This window comes from Zootoca vivipara, chromosome Z2 (assembly GCF_965207765.1).
Source record: "Zootoca vivipara chromosome Z2, rZooViv2.hap1.1, whole genome shotgun sequence".
Lineage (NCBI taxonomy): Eukaryota > Metazoa > Chordata > Lepidosauria > Squamata > Lacertidae > Zootoca > Zootoca vivipara.
Genome location: NC_142585.1, coordinates 44,689,705 through 44,712,296, shown reverse-complemented (window position 1 = coordinate 44,712,296; position 22,592 = coordinate 44,689,705). Strand labels below are relative to the sequence as shown.

Genomic DNA, 22,592 nt, shown 5'->3' with positions numbered 1-22,592 from the left:
ACCCTGTATTGAGGCCAAATTTAGCCCCCCTATGGTATTGCTTGCTAAAATAATGGTGTGTGGGAGGGAATATGATGGAGTGGACACAAGAATAATACACAGGTCACATCTAGACAGTTTAGTATTTAGCAAGAGTGATTGAGCTGCATACTAAAACATTAGCCTTGCACAAGCAAAGTGAATTGAAGCTCTTCTGCACAGCTATTCAAAACAACAACACAAAACAGATTTTTGTGGTTTGAAAAGTGGCAGGGAAATGCACTAAAAAGTGTATCATACACCAGTAAAGTTAGCTAAGATTTACCATACATATGACAACAAATGTTGGAAATGTAAGAAGGAGGAAGGATCCTTTTACCACATGTGGTGGACGTGCCCACTAGTAAGTGACTTCTGGGAAAAGATTTATAATGAAATGAAGAAGGTGTTGAAAAACACATTTGTTAAAAAAACCAGAAGCATTTCTAGTGGGCATAGTAGGCAAAGAGATTTTAAAGAGAAATGTTAATTTTTTCATGTATGCCACAGCAGCGGCAAGAATGTTATTAGCAAAGAACTGGAAATCCCATGTAATACCAACAATTGACGACTGGCAGATGAAGATGATGGAGTTTATGGAACTGGCTGAGATGACCAGAAGAATCCGTAACCGGGGGGAAGAAGCGACAGAAGAAGAATGGAAAGATTTTAAGATGTATTTTAAAAAATATGCAAAAGTTATATATTAAGATCAGAATTAGGTTGTAATTAAACTGTGGAAATGAGGAATATGTTAGGTGTAAGATGCAAAATAAGATTATATGAGGTGATTATATTGGTATAGAAATTGCTAAAATGGTGTATGCCAGTGAACCACAGTGGATGGGAGCCCGAGGGGGTCCCTATATAAAATGTGAGAGGAAAATTAGGAATAAGTATTTTTGGTTTTTATGTGTGTGTTTTTCTTTTAGTGTCTTTATTGTAATGTATTTTTCTGTTTGTGTCTTTCTTAGTAAAAATGCAATTAAAATTATTATTAAAAAATAAAAAGTGTAGGGAAAATGACTGAGGGAAAATGTATAACAACTTGAGGTCCACATTCCCTTGTGGGTGACCTTCTGGGGGGCCACATTCCAGTCTAGCGAAATCACTAGAAGGGAACGCAGAGTCTTCACTGTTGGAGGCAGCAGGCCTCTGAATGGCTGTCATTGGGAATCGCAGGTGGGGAGAGTTTTGTTGGATTCTGGTTCTACTTGTTCTATTGGACTCTGGTTCTGCTTGTGGACTTCCCAGAGGCATCTTGTTGGCCACAGTAAGAACAAGGTGCTAGACTAGGTGGGCCATTGGCCTGATCTAGAAAGGTTCTTCTTATGCATAGAATCATAGAATCACAGAGTTGGAAGAGACCACAAGGGCCATCCAGTCCAACCCCCTGCCAAGCAGGAAACACCATCAAAGCATCACCATCAAAGCCAAGCCTCTGCTTAAAGACCTCCAAAGAAGGAGACTCCACCACACTCCTTGGTAGCAAATTCCACTGCCGAACAGCTCTTACTGTCAGGAGGTTCTTCCTAATGTTGAGGTGGAACCTTCTTTCTTGTAGTTTGAATCCATCGCTCCGTGTCTGCTTCTCTGGAGCTTTTAATATGTGAACCAAAACACAGCTGAGCTTAACAAGTCACATTTCCTTTGCAATGCAGTTCTCCAGCCAACAAAATGAACACAAATGTTACACATATACTGGGGAATAGTGCACATAAAAAGGCATGCATTAGTGCACATAGCATTTTTAAAAATGTGTTAACATGCAGGCGAATTTCCATAAGGACTTTCATAAATAAAATAAAATAAAAACTGATGGAGAAATATGGCAAACTGAACTTTTCAGTGGAAGAATGAGAAACTGAGAGAACCCAAAATTTCTCCATCCCTATGTAAAATAACATAAATTTACCAGAGTATTTCATAGCCACAATAAATGAAGTTAAATTTCGCAGGAGAAGGTTTTCTGAGAAAGACTATTGCAGAATTTCAGCTCCCCCAACCAGTTTTTTGCCGCCCACAAATAGCATAGAGAAATTTCAGGGGCAATTTTTGCTCTGTTCTTGCTTTCTTTTAGCATTGCATTCACCTCTTTTCTTTCCCTGTTTGTGAATAAGGGGCACTTATACACTCTCTGCACTATGTGTTCATGTTTTTCAGTTCACTTTTGTCAGCTGACTCTCCATTGAGAGTGTGCCAGTTTACAAAAAGGCAATGGGGCTGTGCTCAGGTTAGAATAAACAAAAAACCAAATTGTCCAAACTGCAGACTTCTGTGACAGTTGTGTGTGTGTGTGTGTGTGTGTGTGTGTGTGTGTGTGTGTGTGTGTGTATGTTTTAAAACCACCATTCCATTCTGTATGCCAAGTTTGTATGTCAAGATAGGATGTGCATAATCCTGTAGGAATTTCTTTGGAATCCTGACAAACAGCCTTTTGATTGGGTGGTTGACGATATCACCATGGTCCTGAAAAAGCAATAAATAACAGGCACAAAGCACCAGCATTTAAACAAAGGTGTGTGGGTTTTGCAGTTGAGTGTGGATTTGGAGCACATAGTAAAAATTAGGAAGATTTTAAGGGCAGCAGGGACAGCTTGAACTTTAAGCTTCAAAGCAGAAGTAAAAAGCAATAAGTAGAAATACATTCTCTTTTTAATTTTTTAAATTATTTATTCTTTTCAGATTCATACATTTCACTAATTTTACAACCACTTTCTGTGATTCCTTAAATTTATTTTTAATATCTTCTGCATATCCAAATTAACTTAATTTGCTCATATAATTATCTACTGTAAATATATACTCTTATAAAACTGAAGGTCATTACAATAATCCTGCTGATGTTTTTATCTGTTTACAATTTATCTGTAAATATTCAATAAACCATTTCCATTCTTTTATTAAAAGTTTGTTATCTTGATTTCTTATTCTTCCGGTAAGTTTTGCCATTTCTGCATATTCCTTAAGTATTTGTAACCATTCTTCCTTTGCTGGGACTTCTGCTTCTTTCCATTTTGGGGTGAGTAACATTTTTGCCACTGTGGTAGCATACATGAATAAGTTTCTATACAGTTTAGGTAGTTCTGTCCTTATAATTCCCCAAAGTAGAAATACATTCTCATGACATCAAGCTGTGGCCGGACTAGAACCAGGAACACAAGTTGATTGCTTGTGTGTAATCAAGACGGGAGAGGAATTTGAATCAGTTCACATTGAAAAGTGAACTACCCTAATTTGTACTTTCCAAAACACAGCAATATTTCAAAATCCACATTGCTCTGAATTTTGGAATGCAGTTCTCCAGTTTAGTAATGTGGGCCAAAATGTATATGCAAGGGTGACATGTGCAAAAGCGTGTCCCAAAAATGTGTATACAGTATTAGGATAAATTCATACTAAAATGTTGGTGATTTTTCATGAGGACTTTTTACTCTTAAAATGCAAACCCATATGGAAAAGTGGATAACTGAGTTTAAGCTTGGAAAAAATGAGAAATGGAGAGAAATGAAAATTGACACATGTATCCATCAGTGTTACACCACCAACATTATAATTTAGAGCAGGGTTCTCATACAAGAACATCGGAAGATTCCTACTGGATCAGACCAAAGGGCTATGGAGTCCAGCATCTTGTATCTCCCAGTGGATAAATGATACTCAGCAACTATTATTCAGATGTATACTGTGTCTGATACTGGAGGTAATATACAACAGCCCTCCTCACCTGGAGTCATTGACCATGTTGGGGGGAGCTGTACTTCAAAAAAAAAAAAAACCCTGAAGGGCATTAGGTTGGAGAAGAGTAATATATGTCAATATCCTCCACAAATTTGTTTAGTTCACTTTTAAAGCCGAGTTGGCAACCATCAGCACATCTTGCAACAGAAAATCCCCTAGTTTAACCATGTGCTGGGTGAATAAGTCCTTCTTTATTTTCAGCTTCATTTGACAATGTCAGTTTCTAATAAGGGCTGTCCACTGCTTCCCCCTTGAGCTGGAACACACACACACACACAGAGAGAGAGAGACAATTCAGCCCTGAATAGATATGAGGGGCAATTAAATTAAACATATTGGATGTGTAAAAATATGGCCCCAAGGGGATGGGGGGAGGTGCTTGGGAAGTGGTGCCCTGCAGGAATCCTCCACGTACTAGCTGGGGAAGGCAACTGCAAAGTAGATTCTCATGTGCACTCCCTGCCCCAAAGCATTAATCTGACGGGGACTTTTCCAATGCACTGGAATGGCTAGACTGAAATGAGCCTCCTGGAGCTGTCCGTGGTGCTGCAATGCATCTGTGCAAAGCTTTCAGCCACAATAGCTTTTTTTACATTGTTTTGTTAAAGCAGGGAACAAGCTCTTGAGTTGCATCATATGCCCATTGAGTGACTTACCTGGGTTATAGTTCACCCTGCTTCAGCCTTCAGAACTGGTTTACAGTACTGATATGTTTTTAAGAGTTCTCGCCATCCTACTCCTAAAAAAGCTCAAACTTGGAGAAAACCTTCTTAGGATCTACCGTACAATGAGAAAAATGCAAGAGGCAGGATAGTGAATTAAAAATAACTGATGTGCACAGTTCATGTATTATTTGGAACATTTATATCCCGCCTTTCCATCCTGCAGGGATCTGCAAAGCAGCTAATGAAAGCATATGGCGAGTAATCAAAACAGAATAAAACAACAGCAAAACATTCATTAAGACAATAAGCAATAAACAATAAAAGCCACAAATAACATAACAAAACCACAAGAGGCAGCAAAACAGGCGGCAGAAGCATCCAAATTTGGATTAGAGGATTCCACCCCTTCCAATCATTTCTTCTTCCTCTCATTCCCTCTGCATCTGTGTTCACTCCTCCTGATTTCAGGTTTAAGTAGAATAATTTCTAACATTCATTGCAGAATTGGAGCATACACAACCAGAGCTCAGAGTCAAGCTGTGGAGTTTGCTATGGCATTCAGTTCTGTCAATACAGTTGAATTTCCCACAAATCCTGACATTATTTATGAAGCACTGTGAAAAAGCAATGCTAATAGAATGCTACATATGATTGATTTTACACAATTGATTTTAATATGTGAACCGCCCAGAGGACACAGCTGATTGGGTGGTATAAAAATGTTTAAATAAATAAACTGCTCTTGATCGTATTGGGATTCTTCTTTATGGAATGTTTTAACTGCACAAAACCCTAACCACAACTTTGCACACTAGTGTACCCGTGCATCAGCAAGACACTTGAAGATTCCTTTTCTACAGTGTTTTATCAATCAGCACATGTGCATTGCTAGTGTGTTCATGCGTGTGGAGGGTGGTGGTGACACAAATGAATGGAAGGAGCCACAATGTGTACATTGATCCATATAAAATATGTTCCATATAAAAGTAATGGAACAACTGAGGAATTCCAATGCTTCCGTTCCACATTGAAACTGCTACCGAGTTATTTGGAACTCCAAATTTCAGTGAGAAGTTCAGAGGAATAAAATTTTGGAAACAATATTTAGAGAAACTTCCTAATGGTAAAAACTGTTTGGATGTGGAAAAGCCTGCCTCAACAGATAACATATGCTCCTTTACTGGAAGTGTTTAAGCAGAGGCTGGATATGTCATTCTGAACTGCAGATCTAGCACTTAAGTAGGAGGCTGGGCTAGGTGAACTCTTTTGTGTAAAAACTATTTGAGTTATGCCTCAATTCCTGGAAACATGGGGCTTCTTTCTGATACAAAAAGGGCTTACATGGATAATGCACGATTGTTCCATCATGGAACCCAGGGCAATGATCATCCAGTTCCCAGAAGTCACTCATCCAACCAATGATCAGATCCAGATCTTCTTAGCTTCAACAAGTTGATCACACACTCATGATATCAATCTTGCAAAATCATGGGCAGAATGCTTCTGAATACTAGTTGCTGAGGAACAACAGTGGGAGAGTATTGTTGTGCTCATGTTCTGTTTGTGGTCTTTCAACGGGCATCTTGCTAGCCACTGTAGGAAACAGAGTGCTGCGTAGGCCTTTGGTTCAATCCAGCAGGGCCTGTTTTATATTCTTAATCACAACTCCTACATGGCCCTTTCAGGGGTCACTGGACTAAAAAATGATATGTAAATAAACCCCACCACACCTCTACCCTTCCCTTCCCTGGCATTTTGTCTGCTTCCAGAAATGGAACATCATGATTCCAGAAGCAGGACATATTCTGGGTAATGACAGTGCTTCACATTCATTTGTCTAGTTGTAATTCTTACAAATCTCTAAGGCAAGTCAGTATTATTAGTCCTCCATATTTCAGATGGGAAAACTGAGACTGAAAAAGAGTGGCTGGCTTAAAGCCACATAGTGAGTCTGTGGCAGAAGTCCTGCTAATGAACTTAAATTGTAAGTACTGGTAGGTAGATTTGGTTGTGTTTCTGTTACTTTGATACATTTTACTGCTGTACTATTAATACTATTAGGCCATGTGCTTGGCTTGTCTAGTTTCATGTTTTACAACCCCCACTTTGGTTTCAACCAGATAACCCTATTTATAGGGTTACTTGGCAGTAAAATAAATAAATGCTTCTTGGTGGTTAAGGTATTTCAACATGGGAACCAAGCACCTAGAGAAATTGTGAGCTCTCTGTCACTGGAGCTGGGCAGCCACTTGTATGGTGAGGCTGTTGCCCCGGGTTTCCTTCATTGTGCAGAAGGTTGATAGCCTTACAGGGCCTGCTCCAGCTCAATTATTGTATTCTTTTTATTCTCAATCAGTCACTCACATTTCCTTTTCTGCCATTGTATATGCCTTTAACTAACCTCCCCCATCATAGCTGGGGAAGATCATGCAGAAAACATAACACTTCCCACCTTCCTTCCTGAGTCAATCTGAGCCTCAACGAGGAAAGTGTCGTCCCTGAAGGAACAAAGGGACACAGAAGGCTGACTTATACCTAGTTGTCTAATTGAACCACCTAGCCAACAATGACTGGCAGCAGCTTTCAATGGCTACTAAACCTGATGGCCATGAAACTGCAGGAGGAAAGAGTGCTGTTGTGCTCAGCTTCTGCTCATGGGCTTCTCCTGGTCATCTGGTTGGCCATGGTGAGAAAAGGATGCTGGACTAGAGGGGCCATTGGTTCAATCCAACAGGCTTTTCTTATGTTCTCTCTGGGGGTTTCAGGCACAGTCTTTCCCAGCCCTAGCTGCAGATGCCAGGGATTGAATTGGGGACCTTCTGCATGCAAAGCAGATGCTATCCCACTCAGCTATGGCCCTTCCCCTTAAAGAAGGCTGCAACAAGGGGGGGGGGTGTAAAAGAATCCTTACAGGGGTTGATAGGAAGAGAACCCAGCGGATGGTTAGGCTGCTTGGAGATAGCTAGTGTGTGTGTGTGTGTGTGTGTGTGTGTGTGTGTGTGTGAGAGAGAGAGAGAGAGAGAGAGAGAGAGAGAGAGAGAGAGAGAGAGAGAGAGAGATCTGGATGGATGGCTTGTTGGAGGGAATTTATGAGCAGAGAACAGGGTGGTTGGACTTTAGGGGAGGGACACAAAGACTGTACACAAAGGGAGGGAGAAAGAGGACCTAGTAAGGCAAAGATAGGGAATGGTACAGGGGCAAGAGGCAGACAAGCTGAGAGAGAGGGAATAGAACAGAAAGCCAAACTGCATAGAAATGGGAACTATATAAACGGAACGGAAAACGAAGAGAGAGAAACAGATGACCCCCCCCCCCCTTCAGTTTCCTGTGGTGCTTACTATATCCAGCAGGTTTCTCTAATTAGTCGCTTCGCCTTCGCCCGCCCAAATCTAATCCAAGGATTCGCGTCCACGGATACACCAGCGACTCTTGAAGCCCACTCCCCAATAGGCTCTAAACCTTCCCTTCCTCCTCAAAAGCGCACACCTCTCTCCTCCCCCCCCCAAACCCCATGCCACATCTCAAGGGGTGGGTCCCCCTATATCTCACAGGCCAGCACCCGTCTTCTTTTTTATGCCCTCCCCCACATCCCTGTTTCAAAACGCAGCCCCCGCTCCCACGTCCCAATGATAGAGGGAGTGAGAGACTTCTTAGGACCAACCCACTTCCAGGCTCTCGGCCCCGCCCTCCTCCCTCCCTCTACCCATTCATTTTCTTCAGCAGGGCCGAGAGCTCCGCCCCTGACGGCAACGAGGCCCCGCCTTTTCCTCCAGCCTTTGCTCATTTCGGTCGCCTCCCTCCTTCCCTCGCTCCCTCCCTCCCACCTTCTCTCTCTGTGCTGCTTTTTGCGCCTTCGTTTCGCCCCCGGTGGCTGCAAACTGATCCATCAGAGGAAGGCAGGGAGGGGATTAAGGATAATAATAATCATCATACAGAAAGAACACAGGGAAAGAGGACTGGAGAAGGATAGGTAAAAGAAGGGGGGAGAGAGGGAGAAGGAATAACACCCGGATTTTCTTTTTCATCTATCCCCCACACCTCTTCCTTTTTGCATCTCTGCCTTTTAATGCCTGGGATCCGGGGCGAGGAGAGGGATTCTCTGTCTGAGCATGAAAAGGACTGCTAAAGCCCCAGTCTTCCTACGCCTGCAGCATCAGCGGAGAATCGCCCACTATGCGCTCTGGATCCAGAAGGGCTCCCATCACAAGTTCCTGCCGAGCCGAATGAGAAACCAGATCTCCGCCAGAGAGGGGCACTAACATCCGGTAAGGGGAAAAGGGCATTTTACTATTATTATTTTGACTCTGCTCAGCCAGACAGCCACAACATCGGCCAGCTCGTTCTCGTGGGGCCGCTCTCTAGAACTCCCGTAGGCATTCCTCGTTATCTAGCCTCTCTATCTTGGTAGTCACTGTGGGAAACCGGACTAAAATGGTCTGATCCAGCAGCAGCAGCGCTCTTCCTATACGGCTGGCAGACTTCTCTTCCGAATCCTCTCTCACACTCCTTAACAGCGCTGCCCCCCCCCGCCAAAAAAATATCCTTCCATCGCTCCAATCTTTCCCCGGATTTCATCTTGCCTCACTCACTCAGCCAAAATCTGAGGGATTCAGTTCCCATACACGTCGCTTTGCAGTTTCGTATCCCCCTACTTAGTAAGCAAAGGGTTAAATGGTGGATGTAGAAAATCGCGCAGAAACTCTGGGCTTGCGTGTGCCGGACTGCAACACAACACAGACAAGACCTGTACGTGTGTGTGTGTGTGTGTGTGTGTGTTCAGGTGCCTAATCGCTCACAGGCTGTATGTAGTGCAATGCCCAGACGAGATCTGTGGTGTGTCCGTGTGTCTGTGTGTAAGTGTAAAACTCTTTCAGCCTCTACACACACCCTTGTAGAATTATTTCTGCTGGGCTGTCATGATTTGTCATGATCTCGGGTCATAATTTTTGAAGGAAACTTCCTGGCAAGGAGGGAAAGGCTAGTGTGCGTGTTTGGTGGATGTGTGTGTGTGTGTGTGTGTGTGTGTGTGCGTGTGTGTGCGTACAGCTGTTTCATGCACTGCAATCACACATTATGCTCAGGCTGAAGTAGCATCTCACCAAACTGCATGGGAAGAGAGGGCTTGCAAAATCTCGGCGCCCCCACCGCAGCCCAGCCGCCATCCCCCCCCCCCCCGTGATGTCTATGCCAAGAAATATTGATCAGGACAGAGTCTAATAGAGTCCTGGAGGGGGGAGAGAGTCCCCAAGGAGACAATGTCCTCTTTGCTTAATAGACTGCTGTGTTTGGTTTGCAGAGTGACAATCCAAGCTTTGAATTCCAGGCTATTGGGGGGGGGGGGTCACTTCCTCACCCTGCCCCACTGGTATGTGGGGAGAATAGGTAGTAATTGTGTTAAAATTACATGTGGGGTGAATGGTTTGTCTGTCTAGCTGTGCACTGTGGGAATCCTGGATGCTGGACTAGCTGGATGTTGGGGTCTGATTCAGTGGGTCTCTTCTTATCTATCCATGGGAACAGCAGGGTGCCCATGCATGCATGGGAAAGGAGTCTCTAAGGGGAGCGCTCCAGGATGGGAGGGGGCACCTTAGGAAGTGGAAGCAAGCTGAAAGCTAAACTTCAGCTTTGCCAGTCTTTTAAATAATTTATACAGCATGGATGGAGACTGTGCCATTCTTCCATTCTCTGGAGGGACATAGAATATATATTCGGGGGTTTAATGGGAAGGTGGTCCATCATGGTGGTGGTGGTGTGGTGAAGTATACACACACACACACACACACACACACACACACACACACACACCTCTCTCTCTCTCTCTCTCTCTCTCTCTCCCTCTCTCTCTCTCTCTCTCTCTCTCGGCTCAGTGCTATTTCTGATGCATAAACCATAGTATAATGAGAAGGCTATTGACAAACCACTCCAGTATAAAGATTCCCTACCCCCAAATCACAGCTGTAGGGGAAAGGGTGGGGGATGGAGCGTGTCCCACCCAGAGGAGAGAAATCTTTTCTTAATAGGAGTTAAGCTGGTCTGAGAAGAGTTACAGAGAGGTAGGCTGATGGTGCAAAGGAAGACGAGATTAGCAAGAACTCTGGAGGGTTGCAGGGAGTGTTATTTCTGGGTAGATTCAAGCATCCTTCCCACTGTTGATGGTCCTATACACCAGTTTACCATGCCTGCTTCCCTCTCTCACACAGGACTATCTTTTATACACATGCACACATGCATGGACTGATACTAATGAGTGTGTGTGTGTGTGCATGTGCGCGCACACAGACACAGGCAGTACATTTATTCACAGAGGTCGTCTTCTTTTAGTCTCACACAACGCATGAATTGGTGCTTGTCTCCTTTTCATAACACATAGCTGGTGTCTCTCTCTGACTTGCACAGGCACACATCACTGGTGGCCTACTCTAGCATGCACGGACACACACACACACAATTGTTTGTATTACGTGCACACACTTTACCATCAACACCTTTTCTTTTATAGGCACACAGATACACATGCCACTTGGTCACGTAGATTTTGCCTGCTGTTCACAAGCATGCTAAGGTACTGTATTGCAGACAGCTTCTCTCTGTTCTTCAAACGTGCATGTGCATGCACACATGAGAGAGAGAGAGAGAGAGAGAGAGAGAGGCAGGCAGGCAGGCAGGCAGGCAGGCAGGCAGGCAGGCAGGCAGGCAGGCAGACAGACAGACAGACAGACAGACTTTATTACTTTGCATTTGCATTATGGTTGCTTGCACACAAAGTTTCATCATGTCCCCCTTCCATTTCCAGAAGCTGTCCAAAGACAGCTCTCCTTTGCTCTGCTCTCCTTCCCCATAAAATACCTATTTTATACTGATGCACAAGTATCAAGTTGTTGTTTTTTTGTGGGGATGCAGGGGTACACATACCCCTAAACATTTTTGAATCTTTGTACTTTTGTCCATTTACTGTATTTATTTCCCCCAATTTGAACTATAAAATGTTGATTTTTCTTGAGTGAAAATGAGAGTATCCCTAAACGGTTTTTTTAAAAGAAAAAAAAGCACTGCATGTATCCCCACCCAGTTTCCTTCCATGCACAGACAACCCCAGTTGCACACAACTTGCACGCACCCTTAGGCTTCATTCTGCACTCAGTTGCACACAGGTTTCCCTTCTCATCTCTTGCACACCCAAAACTTCCACATTGTGTGGTTGCACATACAAATAACAATGGCCAAACTGTTTTTGCTTTCCCCCCACACCCCACATGCAAACAAGAACACATGCAACAGACACATACACACAATTCTTTGGGAGGGTGTGACATTCTCCCTCTCCTGATTGGGTATCCCTTACTCTCAGCCCTGAACTGATATGCACAGCCATTCATCCACATACACAGACATCATTTGCCAGGGACTTTGTGGGCAAGCTCTGCCCCTCTTGTCTGTACAGATCAAATCTTAAGAAGTGAATAAATATGCTTTCACCTCTCGCATCCCTTACTACTAGCAGGATGCACTGTCCGTGTTTTCCTCCAGCCATTGGTGGGGGTGGGGGTTATCCATCACTAGAGCTCCTTAATCACTCAGCAGAAAATGCTTTGCACACATTTTCCCCTCATCTTCCTTTTACTGCACTTTTCATGTCCTCAGGACTCTGCAGTTCCTTCATTTTGAAAAAAGGCAAGAAAACAGGACCCTGCAAAAGAGGGGAGGGTGCTTATCTCTCGGGTAAGCTGGGATAAACAGGATTGGGATATGTAACCTTGGAAAATCACTTAAGGGAGTGTTGCAAGGGTGGTGGGTGAGAAAGGACCTTACGTATGGTCCTGTGAGCCTAGCAAGTGAGTATTGGAGTGTGTGAGGAAGCCTGTGAGACAGCTGTGTTTGCACTTTTGAAAATGTGTGCAACAGAGCATGGCTGTCTGTCAGTGTGCTCCATGGTCACGAGACACATGGGATTGTACCTTCATTTTAACTGGTTCCAGAAATAGGGTAGGATGCATGTCCAGAAGTACTGAGGCATCTGCATGAAGGGGAGGGGGTTGAAGGAGGGGTACAGCTTTGAGAACGTGTGTAAGTAAGAGGCTGCAATGTGAGTGCATCTGTGAGGGTGATGGAGGTTGTGCGAGAAGATCAGCCCTAATACATTCATGTTCATGTGTTTGGGGTATGAAAAAAGGCAATGCTTTTTTTTCTAGGGCAGCATCTGGGAGTAAAGGCAACAGTGGTGGGTGAACATTGAGCATGTGCATTTGTGGGTGTTGATACCACTGCTTATAGAAGGGAACCAGTGAGGGATATAAGGGGTTGGTGTGTCCGACTGGCACCATGGATGGGTTTGCAATAATGAATGATGCATATTCTCCGGAAAATGCCAAAATGTCTCCCTAGTGAGATCAGAACCAACACTTCCTTGCTTGCATAGCTCAACCCTCACTGGCAGCAAGACAATTGTACTAAATTAAAATTTATCCCAAGTTTATCCCACTTCTCTTTCCAGGGCCTAGTTAAAGAGACTTAAGGCAGCATTTAATAGGGCCAGACAACTGCCCTGATGAAATGTCTTATTTTGCAGTGATTGCTGCAGGCAGAAAAAGCTTGGTCCCCCAAGAGAGGACTGCTGAGAATGGCCTTTGCTTTGACTCCCCGGGGCCCCCGGGGTCCCACTGTATATCCAACCTCCTTCCTTCCCCAACCATTCCCCATATTTAAGAACTTGGAAATATTTGTGCCGTCAGCTAATACAAAGTCAGGTTCTCTTTTCTTGATAAGCACATTTGCAGGTGTTTAGGATTAACATTGGGGGTGAGCTGGGAAGGTGGGAAAACTGTCATAATAATTAAGCTGAATTAGGGAACCATCTCTGGCTGTGAAATAGTGTGTTATGTGTGTGCATGAGTGAGTGTGTGTGGGAAACTCATGTCTCTTTTTAACATGTATTTCAAAATCTGTTCTGCTGTCAGCCTTGGCGTGGGTTGTTTAGGTATGTCACGATGCAAAGCAATAGGGGTTGTTTGTGCAGTGGGAGGGAAATATCAGGGGATGACAGAATAATCTTTAAATGTATTGATAAAGCGGGGACAAGGATGGAGAAAGGGGGTGAACTGGAAGAAGAGAGAGGATGCAGAAATGACAAATAGAAGAACATTTGAATCTTGATATGTTAAGGTTGTCAGGGGAAGGGCATCAAGATGTTTCAAATTGGTTGATTTCACACATAGGAACCTTTGATGAAATGCAGGTGTATTTAAGTACCTTTCAGGCAACACAACCAAATCACCCTTGTCTGTTCTCCTTGTCTCTAGAAAAACTCATCCCATGAAGACACTGTGTCTCCCAGAAGGGGGAGCTCTGACACCATTTCTGGGGCCCGCCTATAGATTTGCGGATGCCAGCTGTACACCAGAGCAATTTAAATTCCTATTTGGTTTAGATCTGCCGAACACACACACACACAGAGAGAGAGAGAGAGAGAGAGAGAGAGAGAGAGAGAGAGAGAGAGAGAGAGAGAGAGAGAGAAGACAGTTAATGGCTAAAGCACCCTTGCATAAACTAGGGGGGTCATATATTTTCTTTAAAGGTAAAGGGACCCCTGATCATTGGGTCCAGTCGTGACCGACTCTGGGGTTGCGGTGCTCATCTCGTGTTATTGGCCGAGGGAGCCGGCGTACAGCTTCTAGGTCATGTGGCCAGCATGACAAAGCCGCTTCTGGCAAACCAGAGCAGCGCACGGAAACGCTGTTTACCTTCCCGCCGGAGCGGTACCTATTGATCTACTTGCACTTTGAGGTGCTTTCGAACTGCTAGGTGGGCAGGAGCAGGGACAGAGGAACGGGAGCTCACCCCGTTGCGGGGATTCGAACCGCAGACCTTCTGATCGGCAAGCCCTAGGCTCTGTGGTTTAACCCACAGCGCCACCCGCATTCCCATATTTTCTTTAGGATTATCAAAAAAAAGGCCAACAATTTTGCTCCCTCCCCCCCGAAAAGCTCAACAACATTTGTGCCCAGATGTTCACTTTTTGAAATATGGCAACCTTACCTATACCACTTTTACTAACCACAACCACTCTGACATAGAAGAGCCCTGTTTTATCAAAAGCATGGCCCAACTAGTCCAGCATCCTGTTTCCCACACCAACCAATTAGATGCCTTCAGGAAAAAATTTAAAACTAACAGGCAGGGCATGTGGGGGAAACCACTTCCTCCAACTGTTTTTTCCTGCAGTAGCAGATGTTTTGAGGTAGACTGCCTCTGAAGCTAAAGGTTCCACTTAGCCTTCAGGGGGATAGCCATCAGTAGACCTTATCCTCCATTGATTTGCCCAAGACTCCCCCTTTTAATGAAGTCTAAGTTTGCAGCTGAAACCACATCTTGTAGCAGTGAATTCCATAAGCAAACTAGACATTGTGTGAACAAGGATTTTTTTTATATAAAAACAACAACAACAGAAGAAGAAGCTTCATTTGTGTGGTAGTATAGACTTAGAGATGGTCTGTGTGAAGCTTGTTCCTCCCAAAGCTGCCTAACTGAGGCGCCAGGCTTTGGGAAGGAGGTATGAAGGTTCCAGCAGTGTCCCATAGCCCTTGAGCCTTCTTCCCCAGCACCTCAGAGCTCTTATGCCACCTTCCTTTGGGAATATAGAATCGGCAGCATCCCATAGCCCTTGTGCCTTCTTCCCGTATGCCGGGCCCTCCTTCCCAAAGGGTTTGGGAAGGCAGTGAGGAGAGCTCTTGCACCTTGTTCACAATGCCTGTCACCTCATTTGCCCGGCCCTTGTGCCCCAGCCATAAATACAGTGCTGCCTGTAGTGTTCCACAGGCAAGATGGCCCTGAAAGTGTCCCAAAGCACTCTCAATTACTCTCCAAAGCCCAGCACCCCAGTCTTCAAACTTTGGGAAGGCAGTAATAGGGCTCTGGCAACAACATCCCCAAATCCTCCCTCCTCCTTCTCCAAACCCTGCACCCTGGAATCCCCCCCCTTCCTTCCCTAAGTGTGGCATGTCCTAGAGCCCTTGTGTCTTCTTCCCAAAGGACATTGTCTCAGTTACTAGGCTTTAGGAAGCCAGCGAGATGGCTCCAGCAGCAGATACAGACTTGGGCAATATGGTACCCTGAGCGAGGACAAAAATAATCCCCTAAAGATTAGGCTGTTGGCAATGATTTCCAGCACCTCAAAGCCACTGCACCTCATTTCTGAAGCCTAGCACCTCAGTTATCTGGCTCTTGTGCCTCCCTCCCAGTATTTCTTATTTTCACAAAAAATCCGCCTCCTTCCCAAAACTCAGAGCTTCATTTCCATCCCAGAACCCCTGAACCTCCTTCCCAAAGCTCCGTGTCTCTAGTACCCTGCTTTCGGAAGAGAGTGAAATGGCTCTGGCAGTGTCCCAGAGCCCTCTTGCCTCCTTCCCCAAGCCTGGTGCCTCAGTTACATCCCAGAGCCCTCCTTCCCGAAGCTGGCTTCAGAGCCCTTGCAGCTCTGAGCTCAAAGCCCAGAGCCTCAAGATAATATCTGGTGCCCTCCCTAAATGTTTCTTATTTACACAATAATTCCTTGCTTCACCTCAAAATCCACAGCGAGCCTGGCACCACAAAACTCACACACCTTCTTGCCAAAATGTGGTGCCCCAGTTACCCAGCCCTTGCACCTCTTTCACAAAGCCTGGCACCTACTTCAAAATCCCAGCACCTCAGTTACTGGGCAGAGGGAAGGCAATGGAATGGCTCTGGCAGCAGGAGTGAACTTTGGTAATATGGCACCCTAATAAAGGACAAAAAATTTCACCACCCAATGAAGCCTGCCACCTCAAAACCCTGGAGCCTCCTTCCCAAAGCCCCCTGCCTCAGCCTGGCACCTCCTTATCCCCCCCATTTTTCTTATTTTCACAATAATTCCTTGCACCACCCTAAAGATGGCACTGCTGGCAGCGAAGCACGCCTCCTTCCCAAAGCCCAGTGCCTCAGAGCCCCGTGCCTTCTTCCCAAAGCCTGGCACTTCAGTTACATCCCAGAACTCTTACACATCCTTCTCCAAGCTTATCACCTCAATTACCCAGCTTTGGGAAGGCACAGATATGGCTCTGGCAGCATCCAACTTTGGGAAGATGGCTCCTGAAAGTGGTGTGGTGTGAGGTGCTTTGGGATTCTATCAGAGCCCTTCCACTCCCTCCCCAAAGCCTGGTAAAGTGAGGCAAACCCTCTGGGTGCACTTTTTTATTTTATTTTAAATGTGGTGCTTTAAGATACAGATTGAGAAACAGGAAAAAAGAAGCCAAAACAAACACATTTCAATAGGAATCAATAAATAAATAAACTTTATTTGCATAGCCGACAGCCATAGCAACAGAATACACGCAATATACAATTAAAACAACACGGATAAAAGGATCAGTCATATGACTATGATTACATTTAAAAGGTAGCCCTTAGTCTCATTGCACCCTCGATGAATCTGGCAACTTTTGTTGTTCTCAGGTCATTTCGATCTGATAGAAGAAAGAACAACGAGGCCTCAGTTGGGCGGCCATGGGATAGTTAGAAGTAGTGTGATGAGATTGAGCTGCAAGTCTTTATAGAGGGGACAGGACAGAAGGAGGCTCTGGTTGCACAGGTGGAAGAAAGCAAATAAATTGAGAGTGGAGATTTTAGGTTTCCATGGAACTCTGTTTATTTATTTATTTCCCCTCTCACATAAGGTCACAATCGCATGCCTCCAATCTCTCTCTTTTTAACTGAAAAAAGCAAATCCTCTTTGTCACTATTAAATACAATGTTCAAATCAGGATGAGGAAGCGTTAGGGTTCAGAGTGCTGATGAAACCCACAACCCCCACCTGTTATTTCCACTAAATTGAGTTAAATTATCTTCTCCCTGTACTCTTCTAAAAGTAGCAGCTGGGAAACATGCTAAAAGAGGGGTGAGAAAATTCTGACCCTGGAAGGGGATGCAATATGGCCCTCCGGACCTTGCTTTCTGGCCCTCAGAACTCTCCCAGGCCGCACCCATCACTGAACCCTGATGAAATGTGGCCTTGAACTCTGATAATGCCTTTTACATGTTTGGATGGAGGTTATGAGCATTTTCTCACTTGGTTTCCATAATGAAATGTGCTAAGCATGCATCATGTGTCTTAGGTGGGTATACCAGACTCACCTTTGGCATAGAAGAGCACCTTTGGCATCGGAAGCTCACAAACACGACTCGAGCACAACAGCAGTTTCTTTACCTGCAATTCCTAGCAACTAATGTTGCTGCAGTGAAAGTGCAGCATAGCTGCCACGAGCAGTAGTCATCAATACCCCTTGTTCTCCTGGAATGTTTCTAACCCTCTTTTAGAATCGTATGAGCTGGTGGCTGCTACCACATTAGGCAGAATGAAGCAGTTGCCTCAGGGAGCTGAATTCAGGCATTGCCTGAAAACAGGAATTGCTCCAGACGTTTTGTTGCCTGAGGAAAAAGACAAGATGGTGCCACTCTCACAATCCCATGTACAGAAGCCAGGCAATTGAATCTTCCTTCAACACTGGTGATGGGGCAGTGTCCTGAGGGTGGCCTGCACTGCTACCTCCCCTAAACATCTGTATTTATTTATTTGCTTTTACATCTTTGTTTTTATATTCCACCTTTGCTCCCAGGGAGCATACATGGCTCTCCCCCTCCCCATGCCATGAGGTAATTCAGGGTGAGAGATAATGTCTAGGCCCCCAAGGTCACCCAGAGAGCTTCATGGCTGACTGGTGATTTGAACCCCTGTTCCCCAGGCCCCAACAACTTAACCCCTTCTCCACGCTGGCAGTCATCTTACTCTGTCTAACAACAGGGCCAGCCCTGTGTGCAACAACAGCAAACTGTCAGTTGTTGAATTGATTATTGTTGTGGTTTATTCCCAGGGAAGGCACTTGTCTCAGATACTGTGCACTAGGGATGGGAAATTCGATTTGGTTTGTGTTTCAAGCAACTCCCCGGAACCTGCACTTTCCAAAGCAATATGCAGACTGAAACACAGCAGATCTGTTGAAACTTGCACTTTCCCAAATTGTGCTCCAGCCAATTAATGTCTACAAGAGTGCAATATATGAGGGTAAAAGTGTGAATGAAAAAATGCATATATTTGTGAAAATAATATGCAAAAAAGCTGCTTCGCTAAGCAGTGTATTAGGAGAAATTCACTAAAAATGCTCACCAGCTTTTATGAGGCTTTTTATTACTATTCATTTACTGTACCGTACTGCAAACCAATGTGGAAAAGTGGGCAACAGAATTTAAGATTGGGAAAATGAGAGATTGAAAGGTTTGCCCATTTCTACCATCAACCTTTTGGGTGAGGACTGGGAAGATTGAGTGGGGAGGGAAATATAATTTCCTGTTTCGTCTCAGGCAGCGAAATACCTTAGACCAGCCCTCAGCACCCTCCCCCACAAATGTCGGTTTGGCACAGCTTCATTTGCCTTTTCAGTGCCAGCTTAAAACTGTTTTAATGGATGTTTTCCTGCCCCTGTTGTGCATTTAATGGATGTTTTCTTGCTCCTGTTGGTTGCCTGTCGCTGCCTGTCTTAATTGTGAGAGTCAGCTTTTTGTATTGCCTTTTCAGAAAATTGTTTTGGATTTCTGCGTTCATGTTGTATTCCATATTGCAAGCCGTGCAAATTGAACTACAAAATGTGGCTGGCTGGGGGAACCATTTACTTGCCTGCTAAGAGGATAGTATTTCACGGCAGCTGCTCATGGCTTCCCATGCACTTGATCTGGAAGATGCAATTTGTGCAGAATGCTGCAGCATGATTGCTGATGGGAGTGAGGTCTTGCCTGCACCTGTTCTCTGAGGTCTGCGGTGCTTGCCAATTTGCTACCAGGCCAAGTTCAATGTGTTACTACTATACTGTAATATGTTTTTACTTGTTGAGCACAAGAGTGGAGGGGATGGCTGAAGCACTTGGCACCCCATTTCCCCCCTAAAAGCTTAGCTCCTTTCCTTTGATAACCATACTGCTTGGACCATCATATTGTATTTCTTTATGCCATTATGCCGTTAGAAGACGCCTGAAGGCAGCCCTATATAAGGAAGTTTTAAAATGTTTAATGTTTTATTATGTTTTTATATATGTTGGAAGCTGCCCAGAGCGGCTGGGGCAACCCAGTCAGATGCGTGGAGTATAAATAATAAAATTATTATTGTTGTTGTTTGAGGGTATGGGGTGTGTGCCCCCAATGCGTGTGCACTGTGGAAAGCAAGGGGGCTCTGCATCCTCTTTTTTTGCTCTTCAAAATATGGCAGACCTACTTTTAAGCACCATGGTGCTTGACTGCCACCACAAAGTGTGGCCTCAGCACTATCTTGATGCATTTGCATGGGAAACACAAGCTATCCTCTTCTTAGCAGGCTAGGAAGTCAAAGGATCAAGCAGTCCAATATGATCCAGTGCTGCCATGGAGGAAGGAAAGTAACCAACATGAAAGTGAAATAGGGTGTTAGAGAAGGGGTTGAACAATTTATTCTTTTTCGTGTTCAGATCCAGAGACCTCCCCCCTAAATAAATTCACACAAGACTCAAAATTTTGGTTTGGTTTTTGGCAGAATTTAGGCTACAACTTTATTGGTTACAGAAAGTGAGTGGTTGCATAGGCTCTTGTTCGACTAGGTCCCTGCACCCTTGCAGGTAGCACTGACCCAGGGCACCAGCATAGGTTAGCCAAGGGTGAACACTTAGATAGGCAGAAAGCCGGGGACATACTACCGTATGTCCACCACCCAGATGTCCTCCTGGACTCAGGCATGGGCACAACCTCCTCTCAGGGGTTGACCAAACCATTTGAGTCCCTGGATTCCTTTAACGGAATACCCTTCACATAGGGATGGCGAGAGCTTTCTCCCATCCCGATCACCTGAACCAGTGCCTATGCACAATCTTACAAGTTGTGACGATTTGCTACACGGCAGGTGAAACCCAAATGGCACCAGCCAATTAGCCAAGTAGGGGAAATTCCTGCCGTGCCCCTGTCCCTATGACAGACGACACACGATGGCACAGCAAGATCAAGCACAACAAGCCCTAAAAGTAGGGAAAGGTGGGCGGGTGTTCCGAATGCACGCACCGAAAGAGGAAGCTCTGGGTCACGTGCATAGGTATATATAGGTCCCTCGATCCGTTTGGACTGCGCCCCATTGGCCAGATTGAACCCAACATTAAGGGACCTACCAATCGGGTGTTGTGGCTGACCAATCTTACCCACCCACAGCATAGGGTGTCGGTTTCCAGGTCTCACTGCAACACTCTTTGAGGGAGGACCCGATCTTCCAAAGCTCATCTGCCTGCATTGAATTCATTCCCACCCATGGAGAACTGGCAAGCTGTTAAATGCAATTGAAATATTTGCAATAATAAATAAATGCAAATTGAAATAATTTTAATCTGTTTTAGTATTTTAATTTTTGTATGTTTTAAAATAGGATAGTAAATTCTTATTGATTTTACTGTTTTATTTTTTGTAAACTGCTTTAAGGTTTGTTTGTTTTTAAACTACCCAGTGATATGCTTATAATGTAGTGTAATAATTAATATAATATAATAATATTATATCCCACTATTTCTGTAACGAACTCAACTTACTTTATAATAAATAATAAATAAAATCTTTATTGTGGTCCAAAGACCCATCGAACAATTTCAGAACAAAACACCATTAAGACAGCCAACCACAAAAGAGGGAGGAATCGAGGCGGTCGTTTTGTTTTGCCTCACAAATGATGCTCCTTGTTTCTTTTAACTTCCGAGAGAAACTTTGCCATGGCCAGTGTAATATCATTAGACCTGTCATCCAAAAGATATTTAATATGGGAGGATTCAGATATTTCTGGCAGATTTTCCAGTAAGGATTTGATCAGTTGGTTCCTTGCTTGCTCGTACTGCCCACAATGCAGTAAAATATGCTTCATGCAATCGACGTCCTGAGAACATAAACAAAGCCTATTCTGATGCCTCTCAGTCTACCATTTAGAACTTCCGAAGGAAATACATTTATTATGGCTTTGGTAAATAAACGTCGATAGGTTGGTACAGACAGGTTCCTAAGATATGAGGGTATCTGAAAATCGTACCCATATTGGATTCCTGCTGCTACTGGGCCACAAATTACATGAGATCGAGATCGCAGGTTCTATGTGAAATGTCCCAAAGCCTTTGCCTCAGGGAACTTACTTTACAAAGTTCACTGACTACCCATTTCTTTCTGGGCTGTTTTTGACTTCTAAAACCTTATACATCTAGGGACTATTTCCTCCAGGAACCCTGCATGAACCCTGAAAATGTCATCTGAGACCCTTCCCCACGAACCACCACACTGATGGAGGTCTGGAGGGTGATGAGGAGACAATGGGTCTTCTCTGTATTAGTTCTCCATTTATGAGATCAGGGCAAACTTTGGTAATCCTCGATACCATGGCTCCCTGAGTGAGTCCAAAATTTGGTGCCCCCCGCCCCCGCTGCCGCCAAATGAACCTTCTCAATCATGGAACTTCTCAGTTTTGTACATCCTTGGCTTGGTGCCCTGTGTGAGAGACACCCTACCACCCTAAGCTGGCGCTGATCAGATGCTCTTGCCAGGGAGGCCCATTTGGCAGCAACCTTGCCATCATTTTGGCACCAAGCTAAGATATTCTTTTCAGTTTCCCAGGTATTTAAGTAGCACCAATGATCTTTTAGACGGCTGTTAAATTTGTTTTCAATTATGAAATTTTATTGTATTTTTCTTTACTTTTTACAGTATTTCTTTTGTCAAATAATATTTCTTAGTTTTGCAATTTTTTAAAAAATCAATACCAAATTACATTATATTTAATACAATTTTTCCAAAAATTGACTTCTTGCTCTTCATTCTAGATGCTTCCCAACTTCCCCCCATATAGTAGCTGCTTGATATTACATATTTATTTCTAATTCACATTTCATTCCTTATATTTGACTTACATTTTTATAAAAAAAATTCCTTCCTCATTATCCATCTGTCGATTTGGCAATTCCTGCTCGTATATTTACATAACAATAACATATTTGCTTAAAGAACAAAAGAAATTATACATCCTGTTGTCTATCTGCTTTAAATCATTACTTATAATTTTATATTAATTTTTCTTTTCTTTCATCTTGCGTGTGCTGCTGTCTGTGTCTATCTTCTCCTCCA

At 44.1% G+C, this 22,592-nt stretch overlaps 1 protein-coding gene across 1 annotated transcript in view; it reads left to right on the top strand.

Annotated features, from left to right (window-relative positions):
* Positions 1-8,202: 8,202 nt before the first annotated feature.
* The window catches only part of BRINP1 (BMP/retinoic acid inducible neural specific 1), a 110,590-nt gene continuing 96,200 nt past the window's right edge, over positions 8,203-22,592 (top strand). The window contains exon 1 of the mRNA XM_035114125.3: positions 8,203-8,689. The gene's annotated coding sequence lies outside the window, so the exon portion shown is untranslated. The remainder of the gene's footprint in view (positions 8,690-22,592) is intronic.